This window comes from Panthera tigris, chromosome A2 (genome assembly GCF_018350195.1).
Source record: "Panthera tigris isolate Pti1 chromosome A2, P.tigris_Pti1_mat1.1, whole genome shotgun sequence".
Lineage (NCBI taxonomy): Eukaryota > Metazoa > Chordata > Mammalia > Carnivora > Felidae > Panthera > Panthera tigris.
Window position 1 is genome coordinate 35,065,937 of NC_056661.1, and position 7,463 is coordinate 35,073,399.

Genomic DNA, 7,463 nt, shown 5'->3' on the forward strand with positions numbered 1-7,463 from the left:
TTCACCGACGGGGACTCATTTGACCAAGTCTACATTTATACACCTCACTTGTCTAAATAAAATCAAATGAATCTGAGTAAAAATGCTCATTGCGACATGGTATAACTTTACCCGTTATTTTTCAGCAGTTCATTTTCTCGTTGCTCTTGTTTTTCCATTTTCTTCCCCTTGGCATTCAAAACCCGTGTTGGAAGACAAAAAAGCAGATCATGGAGGAGTCATTAGTTACCATAAAAGACAAGCAAGGTCTCTGTGTGGGGCACACAAGTCTTTGGTACTCAAGTGTGGTACTGAGTTAACAAACTATAAATGCCTGCTTCTGTTTTAGAGCCCCACAATGGCAGTGCCCAGTAGGAGAGAAAAGTATATTTTCTAAAAGAACATAATTCTATTTAGTGTAAATCTCTCTTCAGGTACACTTGCATAAGTACTTGTTATATGTAAGTGGCTCTTTTGATATACAGTGGGTGTGTTTCTTGAAAGTTCAGTACCCATGAGACGTTTTTAACTCGAGCCCTGTTTTTCCAGATAATTTGAGAAGATGTTCAGAAAAGAAAACTTTTAATTGGTGACTTGCTAGTGGGCTGATCATTGCTTAAGAGAATCATACACTACACTCAAATAAATATATCATTAACGGCTACTAGGTCGGGAATATTTGCTGGGGTTGCCCATGTGTGAAGCAGCATGCGGCAAATCATTGCCCAAGATTCAAGGTCTCTTCCCTCAAGACTGTTCATTTGGGCATGTACTTGGGGCACAGTTAAGTGTTCTGTCCCTTGGTATATTGAAATGTCATGGTTTCATCTTCCCAATCTTTAATTTGCTTATTAGAGCATAGAGTACAAATAGCATGTGTGGCATAGACAAGGATTAAATGAATTGATATACGTAACACACATGGAATACTTCTGTACATAGACGGCACTCACCACAGCTGGCAATTGTGAAGATCATATGTTTCCTCTCTGGCAAACATATGATGGCAAATTCGTAGATTTCTCTTCGTACCTCCATTCAGTTCTAGCTACTCTGAAGGATAGCATCCTATCTTTCTGATGGATCCCAATTTTGCACACCTGCTTTCACAAGTTTTTTGGGTTTTTTTTTTTTTTTTTTTTTTTTTTGGTTTTGTTTGTCTGTTTGTTTGGTAGTCAACTGTAATAGTTAACTGTAACTGTAATTGTCGTTGCAAATGTGATGGGTCGTTCTTATGATGTTCTGGGATCCTACCTAAAATGCCTCCAGGATCTCTCTGCTCTTGTGCCTCCAAACTTTTTCCAGATCTATGAACAGTTCTTACTATGCTGGGAAGGTAACGCCCACAGCAAATCTCAACTGCTCCAGGATGAGAGTCTATATAGAAATTTCCCAACCTCTCCACTTTTGGAGAGACCCATTCTGAAACATATTCTACAAGGTTCTCAGTTCCAGGTAGGAATGAGCCTAGTTTCTCATACCCCTCTCCAGTAAAATAATGCAGCTTAATTGGCATTTTCTGTCCCCATTCTTCCTGCTTCCTGGGATCATGTCTCAAATAAATTACCTGAGACTTTGTCTCAGGCTGTTTGATGGCAGAATCCAACTTGACATGCAGAATATAGCTTACATTTTCACTCAGGCCATCTCAACTGTAGTCTCCAAAAGTGGTGAAAATTCATCCCCTTATTTTCTTGTGCGCTGCAGTAACAAGGAGAAAAACTGGGGAATCTAATTTTATTTATATAGAAAATCCATAAACTTAAATACCTTTTCTTGAAATTTTTTATGAAGCTCCACATAATAAGTGAATTATCATTAATAAACACGTAGATATGTGAAAGATGCTTACTTCTTAATCTTATTAATCTTTCTTTCAAAGCAAAAGCCATATTTGTAATTTTAATTATATCCTCACTTGTCTCTTTGCCAGGTTTGGGAGAGATATTGGGGCAGCTGTGACTTATGACCAATGAGTAATTTCATGTTGAAGCTGTGAATGAACAGAATCTATGGGAGAAATATAAATTGAAGGAAAGGAAAAGAAGATAAATTTTCATCCTGTGGCCAGGTTGATTGATCAATCACCCCAACCATGACTTCTGCTGTTCACCATTTGGCCAATTGAACTGAGCAGTAATAGAGCATATCTTGATTTAGGGCTAGACAGTTCAAATCTCAGCTAAGCCTCCTCTACAAAATCAGTTTGTGTTGTTCTGTAGGCATTTTTACATATCCTGTTGTTCTGCCTATCTTTGGCTATTATGAATGCTTTATTTAACTTTTTCCTTGGAGGGGTATGCATGAGGTTGGTAGTTATTTTTCAACAAGAAAATCAATTAAGATAAGGACTCATGCAACCTGATCCTCCCTTTATGGAAACTTCCATGCAACAATAATCCCTGAAGGGATGAATCTTAACCAATATGGCTTTCATCGTGCAAACTAACAGCTTGTAGATTGGATTCAGCTGGAAGATTTGTTGGTTCGGCCTGCCCAATGATGGTGATGATTTTAATTTTAATTATTTGTCATTTAAAAATCAAGGCGGTTTTTTTATGCCTATTTTATTTTTAGCTTAGTTTCAGGAGTTAATGGTGTTATATTAGTTTCAGGTGTACAATATACTGATTCAACAGTCCCATTTATTACTTAGTGCTCTTCAAGATGAGTGTACTCCTAATCCCCTTCACCCATTTCAACCATCTGCCCCATGCACCTCCCCTCTGGTAATCATCAGGTTAAATATCAAGGTGTTTTAAACAAAAATGAATATTTAGAGCTTGTAAAGCATTGGGAACTCTAGCAAATCCAAGTCTCTGTGTCTAGTATGGACACATAGGCTGCAGCTCAGTATCAAATATCCTTCATTTTGAGGTCATCATGCGCCTCCCCCATCCCTGCCCCCCGCCAATACATGACCACTTCTTGGTCCTTGACTTTGTTTCCTTTGTTCATTTGCTTCACTCATTTATGCTACCAGCCTATTCTTTGTAAGTTTTGAATTTGGGTCAAAGTTCTTATAACAGAGAGAACACAAATTAAAATAACTTCCCTTTTTTTTTTTCTTTTTATTTTATTATTTTTTTTAACGTTTATTTATTTTTGAGACAGAGAGAGACAGAGCATGAACGGGGGAGAGCAGAGAGAGAGGGAGACACAGAGTCGGAAGCAGGCCCCAGGCTCTGGGCCATCAGCCCAGAGCCCGACGTGGGGCTCGAACTCACGGACCGTGAGATCGTGACCTGAGCCGAAGTCGGACACCCAACCGACTGAGCCACCCAGGTGCCCCTTCCCTTTTTTTTTTTAAGCCAAAATAAATCTAGGCTACAATGGTACAGTTTAAATCAGCAAATTCTCTAGCTTACTAGGGCCTTCACGATTTGGTCCAAACTCCCTTAACTTAGTGATATGGACGCTGAAAAACAGAAGTTAATTTCTACCTTAGGGTCACATAGCTAATGATAGAGTATGTCAGCATTCCATTGGTCTAGATAAGACTTTGAGGATGCTTCACTTTTTCTCTTGCAGCAGAAAGGCTATGTCTTTCTCCAGGATTCTGGTTATTTAAAAAGACTTCATTTTTTAAGTCAAGGTCTTTAAAAAAACAATTACAAAATAAAAATGTCTTTCAAACAGTCAAGAAATAAAACCATTATGTTTTGAAGCAGTCTGGGTAGATGTTATGAGCGTCTTGTCAAGATGATAGATCAATAGGAAGGTGAGAGCACACACTGAGTGAAAAAAGAATGTGATAATAGAAATCAAATGCTCTATAAAGGTTGGATGTATTATTCCTTCTAAATATTACTTTTTGGTCATTATTAACCCTAGTATTTTGTTTCATTCTTCACATTTGAAATTTCTTCCACTGTAAGGTTTAGGCTTTATATAAAAAGATACATATATTCTAATCTATTTTAGGACCTTCTTAAAGGTCATTGTGGGAATGATCTGAGAGCCTTAACAGGACATATGTATTAGAGTCCTCATTAGCTACTCAAGCAAAAACTCTTAAAATTCAAAGAATTCTGGGTTGGTGTTAGGATGGAGGAAAGAGACCTTTTTCTCTTTTAAAAGCAATCCAAGAATTCAAAACTCCAGTGGATGGCCTACAGAGCCCATTAAAAATTTCAAGATGTGACATGGCCTTGATTGCTGAATTGGCTGTGCATGGAGGTGACAAGAGGGAAGGTAGTGCTGCTCAGAGGTAATATAACTCATATTAAATAAGAGTTGTCCTCTAAGAATGCCAAGCTCTCAAGGCACCAGGTAACTTAGGTCTCTTAGTTATATATTTATTTTCTGTGGACTAACCCACATGCTCCTGCCCTCTCCAAAAAAACCCTGGGTCATATGTAACACATACTAGGTGATATCTACTTTTATTTTTTTTCAATTTTTTATTTAGATTCTGGTTAGTTAGTATACAGTGAAATATTGGTTTCAGGAGTAGAATTCAGTGATTCATCACTTACATACAACACCCAGTTTGTATTTACTTGCCCTCCTTAATACCCATCACCCATCTAGCTAATCTCCCACCCGCCTCCCTCCATCAATCCTGTTTGTTCTCTTTAAGAGTTGTTCATGGTTTGTTTCCCTCTCTCTCCCCCTTCATATGTTCATCTATTTTGTTTCTTAAATTCCATACATGAGTGACATCTTATGGTATTTATCTTTCTCTGACTGATGTATTTCCCTTAGCATAATATACTCTAGCTCCCTCCACATCATTGCAAATGGCAAAATTTCATTCTTTTTGATGGCTAAGTAGTATGCCATTGTGTGTGTGTGTGTGTGTGTGTGTGTGTGTGTGTGTATCTCATATCTTCTTCATCCATTCATCAGTCATTGGATATTTGGGCTCTCTCCATAGCTTGGCTATTGTTGATAATGCTGCTATAAACATTGGGGTGCATGTACCTCTTTGAATCTGTATTTTTCTATCCTTTGGCTAAATACCTAATAGTGCAATTGCTGGATCATAGGGTAGTTCTATTTTTAACTTTTTGAGGAACCTTCATACTGTTCTCTAGAGTGGTTGCACTATTTTGCATTCCCATCAACAGTATACGAGGGTTTCCCTTTCTCCACATCCTCACCAACACCTGCTCTTTCTTGTGTTGTTAATTTTTCATATCAACTTTTAAATACATGCTTCACATTATTTCAATAATGTCATAACTGGTCTCTCTGCTTCTACCTGTCACCTCTTAGAGCCTATTCCCAACCCATGAACACAGTATCCTGCTAAAAATAGAGGTCATACCATGTCACTCCTCTGCTTTGACCTTGTAATAGCTTGTATCTTAACTCAGAACAAAGATCTAAGTCATTATGATGCTCCACAACCATGCTTCTCAAAGATAGTCCCTGGACCAAAAATATTGGCTTCAGAAATGTGTTAGACATGCATATTCTTAGGCTTGACCCCAGATCTACTTATTCAGAAAGTCTGGGGGTCTAGGGGTGGGCCCAGCAATCTATGTTTTAACAAGTCCATCAGGTAATTATGATACCCAGCTAAAGTTTGAGCACTACTGTGCTACAAGACTCTATGGTATTTAGATCTCATTACCCTTGGATTTCATTGACTATACCCCCTCTCCTCACCCTACCCCAGCCACTGTGGCCTCCTTGTAGCCACATGAATATACTAAGTCTGCTCCTACTGCTTTGCCTTTGAAGTTTTTGTTCCCTTTCCCCCAGATAGCCACACATGTGGCTTGATCACCAACTTCAAGTCTTTTCTTAGATGTCATCCTCACAGTTGAGGGATTCTCCCAGCCCCTCCACTATGTTAGTTTCCTAGGGCTTCCATTACAAAGTGCACACCAGCATGACCTCATCTTAACTAATGACATCTGCAAAGACTATTTCTAAATCATGTCACATTCTGAAATACTGGAAGTTAGGACTTCAGTGTACCTTTGTGATGGGCTGTAATGGAACCCATAAGCACCCTATCCATTAAAAATTGCACCCTGCCCTCATCACTGCCTATCCCACTGCTGTTCTTTGTTTCTTTTCTTGCTGTTTATCACCTCCTAATACACCCTGTGTTTTAGTTGTCTGTTTGGCTCACTACTGGCTCCCTCCTTTGGAATTTAAGTTCTACAAGGTCAAGGATTCTTGTCTGGTTGGTTTGCATCCTCAGAGTATCCACAGCTCTTATACCTGGCACACAGTAGGAACTCAAAAAATATTTTTTTGTATGAATGAAAATGATAGACTATTAAATTTAATTTTTAAGAAGTCTGATGATTTATCTTTAATTTAAAGCACAAAAAAGCAATCTCTGGTTCCCCCCACCCCTTTATCCCTTGGAGGCTAGGTATGGAGAAAATAGTATCAAACTATCATGAGAGGAAATTCATTCTGAAACTAATGGTAAGCTTGTGGGTGGACACAGATTTTTCAATAAGGGGGAAAGATCCAAGGGAAGCTTTGGGGTGGAGATTTTGTTAGGTTAATAAATAAACTGGCAATCACAAACCAGGCAATGGACAGGTATCTGTAGTATAATTGGTGAAAGCAAGACATAGAGTGAAAGTCTCCTACACTGAGGTCTCTTGAAGTCACGAAGCCTCTGTTCATTCATTCACTCATTCATTCCTTCAACAAATACTTGAATATCTAAGCGCCAATCTCTGGGCTCCAAGCATGGCTATAAGACTGGATCTCAGAACTTCTGGAAACTGCACTGTGGTATGGGATCAAACATAAAGGAGAGTATAGTTATACACGTTAGCCTTTTTTATGGGGCAAAGCCTGCATGAACTCTCTTTGTCTCTGCCCCAAAGAAAATCAGTTTCCCTCCACCTGGTCTAGGCACAAAATAATACAGGTGTTTAGTGGCCCGGTGGGAATTCACCAAAATGGAAGCCTGGATTGGAATTTCAAAGATAACACTGCTCTTTTCAGGCCTTATTATTAAACTCATTGCTGAAGCATTCCCTTTGAGCAATGCATTTAAGTGCAGGAGCTGATTAGTGAAGTATGTTAACACGTGAGGCTGTAACCTTACACCTACGTTTGCATTTCTGCTCTGCTGTGTATGAGCCATTAACTTTGGAAAAGCTACCTAACCTGAGTCTCTGTTTTCTCATCTATCAAATGGATCTCACAGTTGTGTGAGATTAATACAGATAAAGACTTTAAGCATTTAGTACAGTGACTGGTCCACCTTAAGCACTCAGTATAAAGGAAAACACAAATCCAGGTGTGGAATTATTTAAGTTTGGAGCATCTCTGCTTCTCTTTGGTGGCATGTGGAAATAAAATGGGGCCATAAAAGCACATTGAGGCAGAGACCTGAAAATGAGAAACACCCGTACAAAACAAAAGATGGACAGTGGTGTCAGGAATGACACAGAAAATTATAAACTTCTCCTAGATTTCATTTTTAGGAGACCATCTGAATTCAATCCGTCATATGAGTTTGGGATGACAAATTTAAGGCAAATTTCATAAAACACTAC